This window comes from Electrophorus electricus, chromosome 8 (genome assembly GCF_013358815.1).
Source record: "Electrophorus electricus isolate fEleEle1 chromosome 8, fEleEle1.pri, whole genome shotgun sequence".
Classification (NCBI taxonomy): Eukaryota; Metazoa; Chordata; class Actinopteri; order Gymnotiformes; family Gymnotidae; genus Electrophorus; species Electrophorus electricus.
Window position 1 is genome coordinate 73,179 of NC_049542.1, and position 19,811 is coordinate 92,989.

Genomic DNA, 19,811 nt, shown 5'->3' on the forward strand with positions numbered 1-19,811 from the left:
CTGGGCACGGAGCTATGTCGCCGGTCATCAGCATGTGCGCTCTTTGACCCTTGAAAACATGAGTCCCAGGGGCCGTGCGGCATCAAATATGCACGGCCTTCGAGCTACAAACTGGCCATGAGGGCTGGACCCATCAGATACAGAAGCCTTTCTGACACATGCTCGTTTTTCATGCCTTCAGCGCAGGTAGCCTGCGAATTTAAAACCGACGTGCATTTTATTCTTTTCCCCTTTTATCCTTTCATATCTCTCTGCTACTCTGGAGAAGAGAGACGTACCCAGGCTCGTTGGAAAGCTCTGGATCTCAGCTTTCAGCGGGTGCTAGCGCCATCTGAATCGGACCCAACGTTCTCACGCTACGGTTTGCGCATGCGTATTGAGAGTTTCTGTTACCCGCAGTGACGCCGGTTCACGCTCATCCGTCTGGAGCATAACGCTTTATTGGTTAATATCTCTGGGCTCCTTGGGAGTAGAAAGTCTGTTCATGGCTCTTTGGAAAGGGCTGCATCTCCCCTGTAATCCTCTTCGAGCGGCACGCGGATCGGACCCACCGTATTCACGCTACGATTTTTTAAATCCGCCAGGGATGGAACAAACGCTTGGCAGGTGGCGTTCGTGATGGACAGTCAAGCAGTTAATGCACACCGAGTTGCAGGACATTTGGACCTGGCCCAGCCTAGATGTGAGTATTCAAAGTTAGCACGTTTGTTTCAAAGTTCTCCGCCAATTCGTTGTAATTGCATGTGTGTGCGTGAACACCAGGTTTGTGGAGGGGTGCGTCCCTGGACAGTACAATGGGAGACAGTGTGTGGCATGGCTGGGTGAGGTTGCAGTTTGCTGGGCATGAGAGATTGGCATGTGGTGCCCTGGAGGTGTGGTTGTTCCAGGAGGGGCAAGGTGGCGTAGTGTGGCTGGGTGAGGGTGCGTTTCACTGGGGATGTGGTTTTGAGTTGCAGGCCCATTGCTTTGAATGACAGAAAGGGTCAGATTTGTTCCCAGGTTTAAACGTACTTTGCTGGACATGACTGTGTGACATCTTGGGCCTGGAAGTCTGTTTCTAGTTTTATTTAAAGGGTCAAACTGCATGGTCTGCCCAGGCCCAGAGCTACTTTGCAGGGCATGATCCTGTGACCTCTTGGGCCTTGAAATGTTGTGCTTTGAATGATTTAAATAGTGAAACGGTCTGAAGTGTGCCCAGGTTTAAAGCAACCTTGCTGGGCATGACTGTGTGACCTCTTGGGCCAGGAAGTCTGTTTCTAGTTTTATTTAAAGGGTCAAACTACTTGAAGTGTGCCTAGGCCCAGAGCTACTTTGCTGGCTATGATTCTGTGACCTCTTGGGTCTGGAAAGATTTACAGAGTGAAACGGTCTGAAGTGTGCTCAGGTTTAAAGTAGCCTTGCTGGGCATGACACTTTGACCTCATGGGCCAGGAAGTCTGTTTCTAACCCCTTAACCCTTAACGCGCCACCGCCCCCTAGCGGTGCCCCCCAAACGGGCATACGCAAATAAATTACTTGATAAAATCGATTATTCTTAAAGTACAGTACATTTATCAAAATAACATTTCTTAAGACTAATACAAGTACGTGCTTACTGATTTTCAGCCGTCTACATGTATCCATTTGCCAGAAATTGTACGCTGAAGTCATCGTATTTTTCAGGTAAAATTTCCACAAAAACATGCCTGCCCTTTTAAGTTGCCTTTATAAGATAAGTTCAGATTTTGTCATAGAAAATTCAATTACCATTAAAACAACTGCGTGACATGTTTAAAAGGTATACGGAATGTTAGTAAAGTTCTTTAACTGCGTGCTCTCTTCTGTGCGTAAAAGGGAAATTTTTGTTCCGGTTCGGTTCCTTCGGAAAATACCCAAACTACGCAAGCCTTTTGTTAACTAATACTGTGTAGCTACGTAGTCATTTCATGTATATGCTCAAAACTGTTCAGATTATTAGACAAGACCCTGGTGAATGAGAAAATGTAGAGCATGAGTGAAATCAAAGAACACATTATACACCCAAAAAAATCATTCACTTTGTTTTTTTAACATTTGTTTCTGTATTGGAAGAACTCAAATGGAAACAAAATGATGGACAAATAAGTCTGGATGTAAATGGATTTATTTTCCCAACTGCCTACTTCAGTTTAAATGCTTTAGTTTAAATACGTGCACAACTCCAAACAGACAGCGTTAGACCAAACAAGTACAAAGCATTGAAAATGAGTTTAAAACAGCAAGAGCAGCATACCATTAACAAAAAACATCCAGGAAAACCACAAACACAATCTCTCATTATTAAAAACCACAAAGTTGAGATTCATGCATTTGAAGAATTTACAAAGGTAAATACAGCCCAAGCACCACAGCTGAGCATTGCCTTACCTTGCCTTGCATTGCCTTGCCTTGCCTTGCATAATCCCCATTCCTGATTATAATCTCATCCCTCCCAGGCAGGTATGCATGCTTGGGGAAGCGGAGACTTAATTAAAGGGAAGGGAAGGCGCTGGAGGAAATTCTCATCTTGCACTTCCAACCCAGCAAAGGACAAAAATACATATGTATAGCACCCTCTACCCACTGGATATTAATTTATCCAGCACCGGCAAGCATCGTTCACTCATTCATGGACTGATATCTAGGTGTGGAGAGAGTCTCTGTGACTTTTCGTCAATTTCTGTATTTGAACAACAACTAAAAACCAGTCAGTCAGTGACATCTCCATTAGTTCGTTGTTGAAAATCACAGTGTGTGCGCAGTGCTTTAGCCATACCCTACAGTTTAATGTATTTTGCTCAATCTCAAAGTTATGCTCCTAACTTAGACTGTCTCTGAAACGTGACGTTGAGCCGTAGAAAAGGTGCTAGTTTTATAAGTGAAGCGGAAGCGTCGTAATTCTTGGTCCACAGATGGCAGGACCTGCCGGATTGGCATGCCACGTCTCCGGTGGCCAAAAATGTGGAGCGCTTCACGGATTTGCGTGTCATCCTTTCGCAGGGGCCATGCTAATCTTCTCTGTATCGATCCAATTTTAGTATATGTGCTGCCGTAACAAGCACGTCACCACTGCTGCACGGGGCACACATATAACTGCCCATGCCGGGAAGAGGTCTCTGCAAGACGGCAGGTCTCAGAGGCCCGTAGGTCACCGTTATGATTCATCAGAGGACAGGAAGGTGACTCCACCCACTCATGGAGCAAAACCAGCCTCCCCGTGTCTCCCAAAAAAAACTTGATAATTTTTTACATCAAACAATAACCCTAACCTGACGTTTGAAACCTTGATCCAAAGCCATGATGAAAGGAAATCCAAAACTAGCCAAGCACCTTATTTGTGGAATCAATTCACACTCTCAGATTGACAGTTGCTTTAAGGTTTTTCATCTTAGCTAGGTTTAGGGACAACATTTAGAATTTGGTAATAAATCAAAAAGAACTTGTTAAAAGAGGGTGTCACTGACTGAAATCTTACATGCTACATAGAAAGGTATAAATACAAATCACAGCACTGTTCTTCAACAAATGATTATAAGCACAATGCTCACAAAGAAGGACATTCATCAAAAGCTGCAAATTTAAGACCACCTCGTCGTCCGTCGTCTATGTCCGCAACGAATCGAACTATTTAAAAAAATACCCGGCACCCAGTTTTAGGTACACAGCCCAAATAACACAAGATGTTGCACTAGATCAGCTTGCCCCCAGCATCAAGGTAAAGAGCTACGCAGCTGCCCTTTTAAAATGGCCCCGTAGCGGGCCCTGCCGGCGGGCCCAAACTTGCATACTCAAATAAATCACTCCATAGCATCAAATATTCTTAAAGTACAGTACATTTATCAAAGTAATATTTCTTAGGACTAAAACAAGTACCTGCTTACCGATTTTCAGCCATCTACATGCAACCGTTCGCCAGAAATCCCAAGCTGAATACACGGTGTTTTTCTGGTAAATTTCCAACAATCGTGCCTGGCCTTTTAAATGGCATTTTTAAAACATGCTTTTTCCAGGATAAGATAACATCAGATTTCCTCACAGAAAATGAAATTATCATCAAAGCAACTGCATGACAGGTTTAATTGGTATACAAAGGGATGGTAAAGTTCTTTAATTGCGTGCTCAAGTCTTTGCACAAAAACACATGTTCATTTCCTTCGCAAGATAACACAAACTATGCAAACCTTTTAGTTACCTCAAAATGCATGTTACAGACTTAAAAGTGTTCCTGAATAGAGCATTAGACCGCCCTTTTGTATTTTCTATTGATTTCTATTGGCCATTGCAGCGCCATTGTCTTGGAGTGACAGCAATTCTCAACAATGTGTGAAGTGGGAAGGGGGGGTGACTATCCTTTACTTCCCAAGTGAATCCAGGGCAAGTAACACGATTGGCAGCTGTTTCATCAAATAGTGGACATGTAGACGAAAACCTAGACCCCACACACTTGCTTTATTTAGTCATACCTTTAATGTTTAAAGGTCTGCGTACTATCACCCAGTGCATCAGTGTCGTTAGCCGATAAAGTGTAGCGCATGGGTTTGATGCTGTTTTGCGAATCTCGTACAGCCATAAGAATGATTTGATTACCAATACTTTTTTTAAAGCACGGAAAGGAAGAGGCTTATTTTAGCTGAAGTTTATGCGGAGTTGATTGGGTGCTGCTAGTATAGACTATCTTGGCTGTCAGCATGGGCAAGCTTTGATGTTTGCATAGCAAATCACTGGATGTTTTCATTCACTGCTGGAAAAATTCATAATCTTGCTACAAATTGTCAGTATATATGAGAAAGTATAATTTTTTTTGCAGTATTACAGAATTTACTGCATTTTCCCCAGCATTTACAGTATTAGCTACAGTTTTTTCCCTTAATAACAATGATGCTATGAAGCTAATATTGTTGTGGAACTTACTAAAGTAACATACTGTGATGTTTTAGCAAAAAGAAACATGCAAACTTGATGTATAGTGAATGGAGATTTTGTGTGCATTTGGACAGGTTTTTTGGACACTTTGGAGACGTCTAGGACATCTGGTGGAAAATAATGTGTAGCTACTTAGTCATTTCACGTATATGCTCAAAACTGTTCAGATTATTAGACAAGACCCTGGTGAATCAGAAAATGTAGAGCATGAATGAAATCAAAGAACACATTATACACCCAAAAAAATCAGTCACTTTGTTTTTTTTAACATTTGTTTCTGTATTGGAAGAGCTCAAATGGAAACATAATGATGGACAAATAAGTCTGGATGTAAATGGATTGCTTATCCCAACTGCCTACTTCAGTTTAAATTCTTCAGTTTAAATACATGCACAACTCCAAACAGACAGCGTACAAAGCATTCAAAACATCCAAACAAGTACAAAGCATTAAAAATGAGTTTAAAACAGCAAGAGCAACATATCATTAACAAAAAACATCCAAGAAAACCACAAAGTTGAGATTCCTGCATGTGAAGAATTTACAAAGGTAAAAACAGCCCAAGCACCATAGCTGAGCATAGCATAGCTTTGCCTTGCCTGGCCTGGCCTTGCCTTATCCCCATTCCTGATTAGCACCTCATCCCACCCAGCCAGACATGCATGCTTGGGGAAGGCAGATATAGAAGGACCCTTTCCCCACTGCAGAACACAGGATAAGGGTAAAGATCAAGGGGCGGGGCAGACCCTGACAAGGCAGGAAGGGGGAGTTAGGGGGTGAGATTGCAAGGCAAGGGGCGGAGACTTGATTAAAGGGAAGGGAAGGCGCTGGAGGAAATTCTCATCTTGCACTTCCAACCCAGCAAAGGACAAAAATACATATGTATAGCACCCTCTACCCACTGGATATTAATTTATCCAGCACCGGCAAGCATCGTTCACTCATTCATGGACTGATATCTAGGTGTGGAGAGAGTCTCTGTGACTTTTCGTCAATTTCTGTATTTGAACAACAACTAAAAACCAGTCAGTCAGTGACATCTCCATTAGTTCGTTGTTGAAAATCACAGTGTGTGCGCAGTGCTTTAGCCATACCCTACAGTTTAATGTATTTTGCTCAATCTCAAAGTTATGCTCCTAACTTAGACTGTCTCTGAAACGTGACGTTGAGCCGTAGAAAAGGTGCTAGTTTTATAAGTGAAGCGGAAGCGTCGTAATTCTTGGTCCACAGATGGCAGGACCTGCCGGATTGGCATGCCACGTCTCCGGTGGCCAAAAATGCGGAGCGCTTCACGGATTTGCGTGTCATCCTTTCGCAGGGGCCATGCTAATCTTCTCTGTATCGATCCAATTTTAGTATATGTGCTGCCGTAACAAGCACGTCACCACTGCTCCACGGGGCACACATATAACCGCCCATGCCGGGAAGAGGTCTCTGCAAGACGGCAGGTCTCAGAGGCCCGTAGGTCACCGTTATGATTCGTCAGAGGACAGGAAGGTGACTCCACCCACTCATGGAGCAAAACCAGCCTCCCCGTGTCTCCCAAAAAAAACTTGATAATTTTTTACATCAAACAATAACCCTAACCTGACGTTTAAAACCTTGATCCAAAGCCATGATGAAAGGAAATCCAAAACTAGCCAAGCACCTTATTTGTGGAATCAATTCACACTCTCAGATTGACAGTTGCTTTAAGGCTTTTTCCTCTGAGCTAGGTTTAGGGACAACATTTAGAATTTGGTAATAAATCAAAAAGAACTTGATAAAAGAGGGTGTCACTGACTGAAATCTCACATGCTACATAGAAAGGTATAAATACAAATCACAGCACTTTTCTTCAACAAATGATTATAAGCACAATGCTCACAAAGAAGGACATTCATCAAAAGCTGCAAATTTAAGACCACCTCGTCTTCCGTCGTCTATGTCCGCAACGAATCGAACTATTTAAAAAAATACCCGGCAGCCAGTTTTAGGTACACAGCCCAAATAACACAAGATGTTGCACTAGATCAGCTTGCCCCCAGCATCAAGGTAAAGAGCTACGCAGCTGCCCTTTTAAAATGGCCCCGTAGCGGGCCCTGCCGGCGGGCCCAAACTTGCATACTCAAATAAATCACTCCATAGCATCAAATATTCTTAAAGTACAGTACATTTATCAAAGTAATATTTCTTAGGACTAAAACAAGTACCTGCTTACCGATTTTCAGCCATCTACATGCAACCGTTCGCTAGAAATCCCAAGCTGAATACACGGTGTTTTTCTGGTAAATTTCCAACAATCGTGCCTGGCCTTTTAAATGGCATTTTTAAAACATGCTTTTTCCAGGATAAGATAACATCAGATTTCCTCACAGAAAATGAAATTATCATCAAAGCAACTGCATGACAGGTTTAATTGGTATACAAAGGGATGGTAAAGTTCTTTAATTGCGTGCTCAAGTCTTTGCACAAAAACACATGTTCATTTCCTTCGCAAGATAACACAAACTATGCAAACCTTTTAGTTACCTCAAAATGCATGTTACAGACTTAAAAGTGTTCATGAATAGAGCATTAGACCGCCCTTTTGTATTTTCTATTGATTTCTATTGGCCATTGCAGCGCCATTGTCTTGGAGTGACAGCAATTCTCAACAATGTGTGAAGTGGGAAGGGGGGGTGACTATCCTTTACTTCCCAAGTGAATCCAGGGCAAGTAACACGATTGGCAGCTGTTTCATCAAATAGTGGACGTGTAGACGAAAACCTAGACCCCACACACTTGCTTTATTTAGTCATACCTTTAATGTTTAAAGGTCTGCGTACTATCACCCAGTGCTTCAGTGTCGTTAGCCGATAAAGTGTAGCGCATGGGTTTGCCTTGCCTTGCCTTGCCTTATCCCCATTTCTGATTATAACCTCATCCCACCCAGCCAGGTATGCATGCTTGGGGAAGGTAGATATAGAAGGACCCTTTCCCCACTGCACAACACAGGAAAAGGATAAGGGTAAAGATCAAGCGGCGGGGCAGACCCTGACAAGGCAGGAAGGGGGAGTTAGGGGGTGAGATTGCAGGGCAAGGGGCGGAGACTTGATTAAAGGGAAGGGAAGGCGCTGGAGGAAATTCTCATCTTGCACTTCCAACCCAGCAAAGGACAAAAATACATATGTATAGCACCCTCTACCCACTGGATATTAATTTATCCAGCACCGGATAAATATATATATATGAGTATATATGAGAAAGTATAATTTTTTTTGCAGTATTACAGAATTTACTGCATTTTCCCCAGCATTTACAGTATTAGCTACAGTTTTTTCCCTTAATAACAATGATGCTATGAAGCTAATATTGTTGTGGAACTTACTAAAGTAACATACTGTGATGTTTTAGCAAAAAGAAACATGCAAACTTGATGTATAGTGAATGGAGACTTTGTGTGCATTTGGACAGGTTTTTGGACACTTTGGAGACGTCTAGGACATCTGGTGGAAAATAATGTGTAGCTACTTAGTCATTTCACGTATATGCTCAAAACTGTTCAGATTATTAGACAAGACCCTGGTGAATCAGAAAATGTAGAGCATGAATGAAATCAAAGAACACATTATACACCCAAAAAAATCAGTCACTTTGTTTTTTTAACATTTGTTTCTGTATTGGAAGAGCTCAAATGGAAACATAATGATAGACAAATAAGTCTGGATGTAAATGGATTGCTTATCCCAACTGCCTACTTCAGTTTAAATACATGCACAACTCCAAACAGACAGCGTACAAAGCATTCAAAACATCCAAACAAGTACAAAGCATTAAAAATGAGTTTAAAACAGCAAGAGAAACATATCATTAACAAAAAACATCCAAGAAAACCACAAAGTTGAGATGCCTGCATGTGAAGAATTTACAAAGGTAAAAACAGCCCAAACACCATAGCTGAGCATAGCATAGCTTTGCCTTGCCTGGCCTGGCCTTACCTTATCCCCATTCCTGATTATAACCTCATCCCACCCAACCAGACATGCATGCTTGGGGAAGGCAGATATAGAAGGACCCTTTCCCCACTGCAGAACACAGGATAAGGGTAAAGATCAAGGGGCGGGGCAGACCCTGACAAGGCAGGAAGGGGGAGTTAGGGGGTGAGATTGCAAGGCAAGGGGCGGAGACTTGATTAAAGGGAAGGGAAGGCGCTGGAGGAAATTCTCATCTTGCACTTCCAACCCAGCAAAGGACAAAAATACATATGTATAGCACCCTCTACCCACTGGATATTAATTTATCCAGCACCGGCAAGCATCGTTCACTCATTCATGGACTGATATCTAGGTGTGGAGAGAGTCTCTGTGACTTTTCGTCAATTTCTGTATTTGAACAACAACTAAAAACCAGTCAGTCAGTGACATCTCCATTAGTTCGTTGTTGAAAATCACAGTGTGTGCGCAGTGCTTTAGCCATACCCTACAGTTTAATGTATTTTGCTCAATCTCAAAGTTATGCTCCTAACTTAGACTGTCTCTGAAACGTGACGTTGAGCCGTAGAAAAGGTGCTAGTTTTATAAGTGAAGCGGAAGCGTCGTAATTCTTGGTCCACAGATGGCAGGACCTGCCGGATTGGCATGCCACGTCTCCGGTGGCCAAAAATGTGGAGCGCTTCACGGATTTGCGTGTCATCCTTTCGCAGGGGCCATGCTAATCTTCTCTGTATCGATCCAATTTTAGTATATGTGCTGCCGTAACAAGCACGTCACCACTGCTGCACGGGGCACACATATAACTGCCCATGCCGGGAAGAGGTCTCTGCAAGACGGCAGGTCTCAGAGGCCCGTAGGTCACCGTTATGATTCATCAGAGGACAGGAAGGTGACTCCACCCACTCATGGAGCAAAACCAGCCTCCCCGTGTCTCCCAAAAAAAACTTGATAATTTTTTACATCAAACAATAACCCTAACCTGACGTTTGAAACCTTGATCCAAAGCCATGATGAAAGGAAATCCAAAACTAGCCAAGCACCTTATTTGTGGAATCAATTCACACTCTCAGATTGACAGTTGCTTTAAGGTTTTTCATCTTAGCTAGGTTTAGGGACAACATTTAGAATTTGGTAATAAATCAAAAAGAACTTGTTAAAAGAGGGTGTCACTGACTGAAATCTTACATGCTACATAGAAAGGTATAAATACAAATCACAGCACTGTTCTTCAACAAATGATTATAAGCACAATGCTCACAAAGAAGGACATTCATCAAAAGCTGCAAATTTAAGACCACCTCGTCGTCCGTCGTCTATGTCCGCAACGAATCGAACTATTTAAAAAAATACCCGGCACCCAGTTTTAGGTACACAGCCCAAATAACACAAGATGTTGCACTAGATCAGCTTGCCCCCAGCATCAAGGTAAAGAGCTACGCAGCTGCCCTTTTAAAATGGCCCCGTAGCGGGCCCTGCCGGCGGGCCCAAACTTGCATACTCAAATAAATCACTCCATAGCATCAAATATTCTTAAAGTACAGTACATTTATCAAAGTAATATTTCTTAGGACTAAAACAAGTACCTGCTTACCGATTTTCAGCCATCTACATGCAACCGTTGGCTAGAAATCCCAAGCTGAATACACGGTGTTTTTCTGGTAAATTTCCAACAATCGTGCCTGGCCTTTTAAATGGCATTTTTAAAACATGCTTTTTCCAGGATAAGATAACATCAGATTTCCTCACAGAAAATGAAATTATCATCAAAGCAACTGCATGACAGGTTTAATTGGTATACAAAGGGATGGTAAAGTTCTTTAATTGCGTGCTCAAGTCTTTGCACAAAAACACATGTTCATTTCCTTCGCAAGATAACACAAACTATGCAAACCTTTTAGTTACCTCAAAATGCATGTTACAGACTTAAAAGTGTTCCTGAATAGAGCATTAGACCGCCCTTTTGTATTTTCTATTGATTTCTATTGGCCATTGCAGCGCCATTGTCTTGGAGTGACAGCAATTCTCAACAATGTGTGAAGTGGGAAGGGGGGGTGACTATCCTTTACTTCCCAAGTGAATCCAGGGCAAGTAACACGATTGGCAGCTGTTTCATCAAATAGTGGACATGTAGACGAAAACCTAGACCCCACACACTTGCTTTATTTAGTCATACCTTTAATGTTTAAAGGTCTGCGTACTATCACCCAGTGCATCAGTGTCGTTAGCCGATAAAGTGTAGCGCATGGGTTTGATGCTGTTTTGCGAATCTCGTACAGCCATAAGAATGATTTGATTACCAATACTTTTTTTAAAGCACGGAAAGGAAGAGGCTTATTTTAGCTGAAGTTTATGCGGAGTTGATTGGGTGCTGCTAGTATAGACTATCTTGGCTGTCAGCATGGGCAAGCTTTGATGTTTGCATAGCAAATCACTGGATGTTTTCATTCACTGCTGGAAAAATTCATAATCTTGCTACAAATTGTCAGTATATATGAGAAAGTATAATTTTTTTTGCAGTATTACAGAATTTACTGCATTTTCCCCAGCATTTACAGTATTAGCTACAGTTTTTTCCCTTAATAACAATGATGCTATGAAGCTAATATTGTTGTGGAACTTACTAAAGTAACATACTGTGATGTTTTAGCAAAAAGAAACATGCAAACTTGATGTATAGTGAATGGAGATTTTGTGTGCATTTGGACAGGTTTTTTGGACACTTTGGAGACGTCTAGGACATCTGGTGGAAAATAATGTGTAGCTACTTAGTCATTTCACGTATATGCTCAAAACTGTTCAGATTATTAGACAAGACCCTGGTGAATCAGAAAATGTAGAGCATGAATGAAATCAAAGAACACATTATACACCCAAAAAAATCAGTCACTTTGTTTTTTTTAACATTTGTTTCTGTATTGGAAGAGCTCAAATGGAAACATAATGATGGACAAATAAGTCTGGATGTAAATGGATTGCTTATCCCAACTGCCTACTTCAGTTTAAATTCTTCAGTTTAAATACATGCACAACTCCAAACAGACAGCGTACAAAGCATTCAAAACATCCAAACAAGTACAAAGCATTAAAAATGAGTTTAAAACAGCAAGAGCAACATATCATTAACAAAAAACATCCAAGAAAACCACAAAGTTGAGATTCCTGCATGTGAAGAATTTACAAAGGTAAAAACAGCCCAAGCACCATAGCTGAGCATAGCATAGCTTTGCCTTGCCTGGCCTGGCCTGGCCTTGCCTTATCCCCATTCCTGATTAGCACCTCATCCCACCCAGCCAGACATGCATGCTTGGGGAAGGCAGATATAGAAGGACCCTTTCCCCACTGCAGAACACAGGATAAGGGTAAAGATCAAGGGGCGGGGCAGACCCTGACAAGGCAGGAAGGGGGAGTTAGGGGGTGAGATTGCAAGGCAAGGGGCGGAGACTTGATTAAAGGGAAGGGAAGGCGCTGGAGGAAATTCTCATCTTGCACTTCCAACCCAGCAAAGGACAAAAATACATATGTATAGCACCCTCTACCCACTGGATATTAATTTATCCAGCACCGGCAAGCATCGTTCACTCATTCATGGACTGATATCTAGGTGTGGAGAGAGTCTCTGTGACTTTTCGTCAATTTCTGTATTTGAACAACAACTAAAAACCAGTCAGTCAGTGACATCTCCATTAGTTCGTTGTTGAAAATCACAGTGTGTGCGCAGTGCTTTAGCCATACCCTACAGTTTAATGTATTTTGCTCAATCTCAAAGTTATGCTCCTAACTTAGACTGTCTCTGAAACGTGACGTTGAGCCGTAGAAAAGGTGCTAGTTTTATAAGTGAAGCGGAAGCGTCGTAATTCTTGGTCCACAGATGGCAGGACCTGCCGGATTGGCATGCCACGTCTCCGGTGGCCAAAAATGTGGAGCGCTTCACGGATTTGCGTGTCATCCTTTCGCAGGGGCCATGCTAATCTTCTCTGTATCGATCCAATTTTAGTATATGTGCTGCCGTAACAAGCACGTCACCACTGCTCCACGGGGCACACATATAACCGCCCATGCCGGGAAGAGGTCTCTGCAAGACGGCAGGTCTCAGAGGCCCGTAGGTCACCGTTATGATTCGTCAGAGGACAGGAAGGTGACTCCACCCACTCATGGAGCAAAACCAGCCTCCCCGTGTCTCCCAAAAAAAACTTGATAATTTTTTACATCAAACAATAACCCTAACCTGACGTTTAAAACCTTGATCCAAAGCCATGATGAAAGGAAATCCAAAACTAGCCAAGCACCTTATTTGTGGAATCAATTCACACTCTCAGATTGACAGTTGCTTTAAGGCTTTTTCCTCTGAGCTAGGTTTAGGGACAACATTTAGAATTTGGTAATAAATCAAAAAGAACTTGATAAAAGAGGGTGTCACTGACTGAAATCTCACATGCTACATAGAAAGGTATAAATACAAATCACAGCACTTTTCTTCAACAAATGATTATAAGCACAATGCTCACAAAGAAGGACATTCATCAAAAGCTGCAAATTTAAGACCACCTCGTCTTCCGTCGTCTATGTCCGCAACGAATCGAACTATTTAAAAAAATACCCAGCAGCCAGTTTTAGGTACACAGCCCAAATAACACAAGATGTTGCACTAGATCAGCTTGCCCCCAGCATCAAGGTAAAGAGCTACGCAGCTGCCCTTTTAAAATGGCCCCGTAGCGGGCCCTGCCGGCGGGCCCAAACTTGCATACTCAAATAAATCACTCCATAGCATCAAATATTCTTAAAGTACAGTACATTTATCAAAGTAATATTTCTTAGGACTAAAACAAGTACCTGCTTACCGATTTTCAGCCATCTACATGCAACCGTTCGCCAGAAATCCCAAGCTGAATACACAGTGTTTTTCTGGTAAATTTCCAACAATCGTGCCTGGCCTTTTAAATGGCATTTTTAAAACATGCTTTTTCCAGGATAAGATAACATCAGATTTCCTCACAGAAAATGAAATTATCATCAAAGCAACTGCATGACAGGTTTAATTGGTATACAAAGGGATGGTAAAGTTCTTTAATTGCGTGCTCAAGTCTTTGCACAAAAACACATGTTCATTTCCTTCGCAAGATAACACAAACTATGCAAACCTTTTAGTTACCTCAAAATGCATGTTACAGACTTAAAAGTGTTCATGAATAGAGCATTAGACCGCCCTTTTGTATTTTCTATTGATTTCTATTGGCCATTGCAGCGCCATTGTCTTGGAGTGACAGCAATTCTCAACAATGTGTGAAGTGGGAAGGGGGGGTGACTATCCTTTACTTCCCAAGTGAATCCAGGGCAAGTAACACGATTGGCAGCTGTTTCATCAAATAGTGGACGTGTAGACGAAAACCTAGACCCCACACACTTGCTTTATTTAGTCATACCTTTAATGTTTAAAGGTCTGCGTACTATCACCCAGTGCTTCAGTGTCGTTAGCCGATAAAGTGTAGCGCATGGGTTTGCCTTGCCTTGCCTTGCCTTGCCTTATCCCCATTTCTGATTATAACCTCATCCCACCCAGCCAGGTATGCATGCTTGGGGAAGGTAGATATAGAAGGACCCTTTCCCCACTGCACAACACAGGAAAAGGATAAGGGTAAAGATCAAGCGGCGGGGCAGACCCTGACAAGGCAGGAAGGGGGAGTTAGGGGGTGAGATTGCAGGGCAAGGGGCGGAGACTTGATTAAAGGGAAGGGAAGGCGCTGGAGGAAATTCTCATCTTGCACTTCCAACCCAGCAAAGGACAAAAATACATATGTATAGCACCCTCTACCCACTGGATATTAATTTATCCAGCACCGGATAAATATATATATATGAGTATATATGAGAAAGTATAATTTTTTTTGCAGTATTACAGAATTTACTGCATTTTCCCCAGCATTTACAGTATTAGCTACAGTTTTTTCCCTTAATAACAATGATGCTATGAAGCTAATATTGTTGTGGAACTTACTAAAGTAACATACTGTGATGTTTTAGCAAAAAGAAACATGCAAACTTGATGTATAGTGAATGGAGACTTTGTGTGCATTTGGACAGGTTTTTGGACACTTTGGAGACGTCTAGGACATCTGGTGGAAAATAATGTGTAGCTACTTAGTCATTTCACGTATATGCTCAAAACTGTTCAGATTATTAGACAAGACCCTGGTGAATCAGAAAATGTAGAGCATGAATGAAATCAAAGAACACATTATACACCCAAAAAAATCAGTCACTTTGTTTTTTTAACATTTGTTTCTGTATTGGAAGAGCTCAAATGGAAACATAATGATAGACAAATAAGTCTGGATGTAAATGGATTGCTTATCCCAACTGCCTACTTCAGTTTAAATACATGCACAACTCCAAACAGACAGCGTACAAAGCATTCAAAACATCCAAACAAGTACAAAGCATTAAAAATGAGTTTAAAACAGCAAGAGAAACATATCATTAACAAAAAACATCCAAGAAAACCACAAAGTTGAGATGCCTGCATGTGAAGAATTTACAAAGGTAAAAACAGCCCAAACACCATAGCTGAGCATAGCATAGCTTTGCCTTGCCTGGCCTGGCCTGGCCTTGCCTTATCCCCATTCCTGATTATAACCTCATCCCACCCAACCAGACATGCATGCTTGGGGAAGGCAGATATAGAAGGACCCTTTCCCCACTGCAGAACACAGGATAAGGGTAAAGATCAAGGGGCGGGGCAGACCCTGACAAGGCAGGAAGGGGGAGTTAGGGGGTGAGATTGCAAGGCAAGGGGCGGAGACTTGATTAAAGGGAAGGGAAGGCGCTGGAGGAAATTCTCATCTTGCACTTCCAACCCAGCAAAGGACAAAAATACATATGTATAGCACCCTCTACCCACTGGATATTAATTTATCCAGCACCGGCAAGCATCGTTCACTCATTCATGGACTGATATCTAGGTGTGGAGAGAGTCTCTGTGACTTTTCGTCAATTTCTGTATTTGAACAACAACTAAAAACCAGTCAGTCAGTGACATCTCCATTAGTTCGTTGTTGAAAATCACAGTGTGTGCGCAGTGCTTTAGCCATACCCTACAGTTTAATGTATTTTGCTCAATCTCAAAGTTATGCTCCTAACTTAGACTGTCTCTGAAACGTGACGTTGAGCCGTAGAAAAGGTGCTAGTTTTATAAGTGAAGCGGAAGCGTCGTAATTCTTGGTCCACAGATGGCAGGACCTGCCGGATTGGCATGCCACGTCTCCGGTGGCCAAAAATGTGGAGCGCTTCACGGATTTGCGTGTCATCCTTTCGCAGGGGCCATGCTAATCTTCTCTGTATCGATCCAATTTTAGTATATGTGCTGCCGTAACAAGCACGTCACCACTGCTGCACGGGGCACACATATAACCGCCCATGCCGGGAAGAGGTCTCTGCAAGACGGCAGGTCTCAGAGGCCTGTAGGTCACCGTTATGATTCGTCAGAGGACAGGAAGGTGACTCCACCCACTCATGGAGCAAAACCAGCCTCCCCGTGTCTCCCAAAAAAAACTTGATAATTTTTTACATCAAACAATAACCCTAACCTGACGTTTGAAACCTTGATCCAAAGCCATGATGAAAGGAAATCCAAAACTAGCCAAGCACCTTATTTGTGGAATCAATTCACACTCTCAGATTGACAGTTGCTTTAAGGTTTTTCATCTTAGCTAGGTTTAGGGACAACATTTAGAATTTGGTAATAAATCAAAAAGAACTTGTTAAAAGAGGGTGTCACTGACTGAAATCTTACATGCTACATAGAAAGGTATAAATACAAATCACAGCACTGTTCTTCAACAAATGATTATAAGCACAATGCTCACAAAGAAGGACATTCATCAAAAGCTGCAAATTTAAGACCACCTCGTCGTCCGTCGTCTATGTCCGCAACGAATCGAACTATTTAAAAAAATACCCGGCACCCAGTTTTAGGTACACAGCCCAAATAACACAAGATGTTGCACTAGATCAGCTTGCCCCCAGCATCAAGGTAAAGAGCTACGCAGCTGCCCTTTTAAAATGGCCCCGTAGCGGGCCCTGCCGGCGGGCCCAAACTTGCATACTCAAATAAATCACTCCATAGCATCAAATATTCTTAAAGTACAGTACATTTATCAAAGTAATATTTCTTAGGACTAAAACAAGTACCTGCTTACCGATTTTCAGCCATCTACATGCAACCGTTCGCTAGAAATCCCAAGCTGAATACACGGTGTTTTTCTGGTAAATTTCCAACAATCATGCCTGGCCTTTTAAATGGCATTTTTAAAACATGCTTTTTCCAGGATAAGATAACATCAGATTTCCTCACAGAAAATGAAATTATCATCAAAGCAACTGCATGACAGGTTTAATTGGTATACAAAGGGATGGTAAAGTTCTTTAATTGCGTGCTCAAGTCTTTGCACAAAAACACATGTTCATTTCCTTCGCAAGATAACACAAACTATGCAAACCTTTTAGTTACCTCAAAATGCATGTTACAGACTTAAAAGTGTTCCTGAATAGAGCATTAGACCGCCCTTTTGTATTTTCTATTGATTTCTATTGGCCATTGCAGCGCCATTGTCTTGGAGTGACAGCAATTCTCAACAATGTGTGAAGTGGGAAGGGGGGGTGACTATCCTTTACTTCCCAAGTGAATCCAGGGCAAGTAACACGATTGGCAGCTGTTTCATCAAATAGTGGACAGTGTAGACGAAAACCTAGACCCCACACACTTGCTTTATTTAGTCATACCTTTAATGTTTAAAGGTCTGCGTACTATCACCCAGTGCATCAGTGTCGTTAGCCGATAGAGTGTAGCGCATGGGTTTGATGCTGTTTTGCGAATCTCGTACAGCCATAAGAATGATTTGATTACCAATACTTTTTTTAAAGCACGGAAAGGAAGAGGCTTATTTTAGCTGAAGTTTATGCGGAGTTGATTGGGTGCTGCTAGTATAGACTATCTTGGCTGTCAGCATGGGCAAGCTTTGATGTTTGCATAGCAAATCACTGGATGTTTTCATTCACTGCTGGAAAAATTCATAATCTTGCTACAAATTGTCAGTATATATGAGAAAGTATAATTTTTTTTGCAGTATTACAGAATTTACTGCATTTTCCCCAGCATTTACAGTATTAGCTACAGTTTTTTCCCTTAATAACAATGATGCTATGAAGCTAATATTGTTGTGGAAACTTACTAAAGTAACATACTGTGATGTTTTAGCAAAAAGAAACATGCAAACTTGATGTATAGTGAATGGACGACTTTGTGTGCATTTGGACAGGTTTTTGGACACTTTGGAGACGTCTAGGACATCTGGTGGAAAATACTGTGTAGCTACTTAGTCATTTCACTGTATATGCTCAAAACTGTTCAGATTACTAGACAAGACCCTGGTGAATCAGAAAATGTAGAGCATGAATGAAATCAAAGAACACATTATACACCCAAAAAAAATCAGTCACTTTGTTTTTTTAACATTTGTTTCTGTATTGGAAGAGCTCAAATGGAAACATAATGATGGACAAATAAGTCTGGATGTAAATGGATTGCTTATCCCAACTGCCTACTTCAGTTTAAATTCTTCAGTTTAAATACATGCACAACTCCAAACAGACAGCGTTAGACCAAACAAGTACAAAGCATTCAAAATGAGTTTAAAACAGCAAGAGCAGCATACCATTAACAAAAAACATCCAGGAAAACCACAAAGTTGAGATTCCTGCATGTGAAGAATTTACAAAGGTAAAAACAGCCCAAGCACCATGGCTGAGTACGGCTGAGCATAGCATAGCCTTGCCTTGCCTTGCCTTATCCCCATTTCTGATTATAACCTCATCCCACCCAGCCAGGTATGCATGCTTGGGGAAGGTAGATATAGAAGGACCCTTTCCCCACTGCACAACACAGGAAAAGGATAAGGGTAAAGATCAAGCGGCGGGGCAGACCCTGACAAGGCAGGAAGGGGGAGTTAGGGGGTGAGATTGCAGGGCAAGGGGCGGAGACTTGATTAAAGGGAAGGGAAGGCGCTGGAGGAAATTCTCATCTTGCACTTCCAACCCAGCAAAGGACAAAAATACATATGTATAGCACCCTCTACCCACTGGATATTAATTTATCCAGCACCGGCAAGCATCGTTCACTCATTCATGGACTGATATCTAGGTGTGGAGAGAGTCTCTGTGACTTTTCGTCAATTTCTGTATTTGAACAACAACTAAAAACCAGTCAGTCAGTGACATCTCCATTAGTTCGTTGTTGAAAATCACAGTGTGTGCGCAGTGCTTTAGCCATACCCTACAGTTTAATGTATTTTGCTCAATCTCAAAGTTATGCTCCTAACTTAGACTGTCTCTGAAACGTGACGTTGAGCCGTAGAAAAGGTGCTAGTTTTATAAGTGAAGCGGAAGCGTCGTAATTCTTGGTCCACAGATGGCAGGACCTGCCGGATTGGCATGCCACGTCTCCGGTGGCCAAAAATGTGGAGCGCTTCACGGATTTGCGTGTCATCCTTTCGCAGGGGCCATGCTAATCTTCTCTGTATCGATCCAATTTTAGTATATGTGCTGCCGTAACAAGCACGTCACCACTGCTGCACGGGGCACACATATAACCGCCCATGCCGGGAAGAGGTCTCTGCAAGACGGCAGGTCTCAGAGGCCCGTAGGTCACCGTTATGATTCGTCAGAGGACAGGAAGGTGACTCCACCCACTCATGGAGCAAAACCAGCCTCCCCGTGTCTCCCAAAAAAAACTTGATAATTTTTTACATCAAACAATAACCCTAACCTGACGTTTGAAACCTTGATCCAAAGCCATGATGAAAGGAAATCCAAAACTAGCCAAGCACCTTATTTGTGGAATCAATTCACACTCTCAGATTGACAGTTGCTTTAAGGCTTTTTCATCTT

At 42.1% G+C, this 19,811-nt stretch overlaps 6 non-coding genes across 6 annotated transcripts; all 6 read right to left on the bottom strand.

Annotated features, from left to right (window-relative positions):
• Nucleotides 1-2,952: 2,952 nt before the first annotated feature.
• On the bottom strand, nt 2,953-3,059 carry LOC113568386. Its single transcript, XR_003409585.2, has one exon. It is a non-coding gene; the product is annotated as a U6 spliceosomal RNA (small nuclear RNA).
• A 3,134-nt stretch (nt 3,060-6,193) lies between these two features.
• On the bottom strand, nt 6,194-6,300 carry LOC118241958. Its single transcript, XR_004776451.1, has one exon. It is a non-coding gene; the product is annotated as a U6 spliceosomal RNA (small nuclear RNA).
• Nucleotides 6,301-9,538: 3,238 nt separating this feature from the next.
• On the bottom strand, nt 9,539-9,645 carry LOC118241955. Its single transcript, XR_004776448.1, has one exon. It is a non-coding gene; the product is annotated as a U6 spliceosomal RNA (small nuclear RNA).
• Nucleotides 9,646-12,784: 3,139 nt separating this feature from the next.
• LOC118241959 lies at nt 12,785-12,891 on the bottom strand. The gene has a single exon (XR_004776452.1). It is a non-coding gene; the product is annotated as a U6 spliceosomal RNA (small nuclear RNA).
• A 3,248-nt stretch (nt 12,892-16,139) lies between these two features.
• LOC118241960 lies at nt 16,140-16,246 on the bottom strand. Its single transcript, XR_004776453.1, has one exon. It is a non-coding gene; the product is annotated as a U6 spliceosomal RNA (small nuclear RNA).
• A 3,129-nt stretch (nt 16,247-19,375) lies between these two features.
• On the bottom strand, nt 19,376-19,482 carry LOC118241935. The gene has a single exon (XR_004776428.1). It is a non-coding gene; the product is annotated as a U6 spliceosomal RNA (small nuclear RNA).
• Nucleotides 19,483-19,811: the final 329 nt, after the last annotated feature.